This window comes from Palaemon carinicauda, chromosome 21, assembly GCF_036898095.1.
Source record: "Palaemon carinicauda isolate YSFRI2023 chromosome 21, ASM3689809v2, whole genome shotgun sequence".
NCBI lineage: Eukaryota > Metazoa > Arthropoda > Malacostraca > Decapoda > Palaemonidae > Palaemon > Palaemon carinicauda.
The window spans coordinates 123,239,513-123,240,580 of record NC_090745.1 but is presented as its reverse complement, the minus strand read 5'-3'; positions in this window follow the sequence as shown (position 1 = coordinate 123,240,580).

Genomic DNA, 1,068 nt, shown 5'->3' with positions numbered 1-1,068 from the left:
CTGTTCGTCGCATGCGTCTGTGTTTGGCAGATTCAGCCGTCAATTTACTCCGGCACATTCGCTCTATGTGGTTATCGCGATTACATTTGCGGCACTTTCTACTGTAAGCCGGGCACTCAGTCTTCCTGATTCGCCAGGGCGCATTCTTGCCATGGCCCTTCTCACCACAGTACCCGCAAACAGCTTTGTCTGCCACCGTCACTTGCATCCGTCTGACGTGCATCACCCCTGTTTACCGCGTTTTGGCGCTTGATGCGGCGATAGGAGCTGGTGACAGCCTCCGCGCCATGACTGTGGGTGTCCAGCAATCGGGACGCAGACTGCTTACCAGACTCTTTCGCTTCGATGAACCTGATCGTTTCCTCCAGCGACATCTCCTGCCGCTGGTCGCTAAGTAGATCCAGCTGGATGTCCTGGTCAGCGATACCTCGTGCAAGCACATCTTTGATCACGTCGTCCGCAAAGTTTACGTTTAGTCCACATATGCACTTCCTAACGTATTTGCACGTGTTTGCTTGGGCCTTCACGCGGGCGTGAAATGCCCGTATTGGTTCCTCGCGGCCCTGTCGCATGTTTGAGAGAGCCGCCCGCGCCACCATTGCGTTCTCCCCTCGCACCGCGAGGGCTTTTATCGCACTAAGCACCGCATCCTCCGATTCGCCTACCAGGCTCCTCCCCGCGGCGCTGGTGATGTCCTTGCGTAGGCTCTCCTCACAACATTCAAGGAGCTGTACCACAACATCATCCCCTTGGAGCCCGGTTCCCTTGCGGTATTCGCCCCAACGAGTTAGGAAATAGTCCCACTCGTGCCGGCCGCTTATATCGTTGGGCGCTTAAGTTTTTCAACCTTGGTGCTTGGCGGGTGGTACTGAGCTACTGGGCCCTGGGCATGAGTCGTTGTGTGTGCGTTTAGGAGCGCTGCGGTAATGATGGGCTCTGTGGATGCCTCGGTTCGATAGGTGCATCCAGGCACTGGGCAACCAACGCTTTGTGCGGCCATTTTGCTGCTTATCACTGTGAATTACCTACTAAGGAATTACTGACAGAGTGAATTACTTTAATCACTGT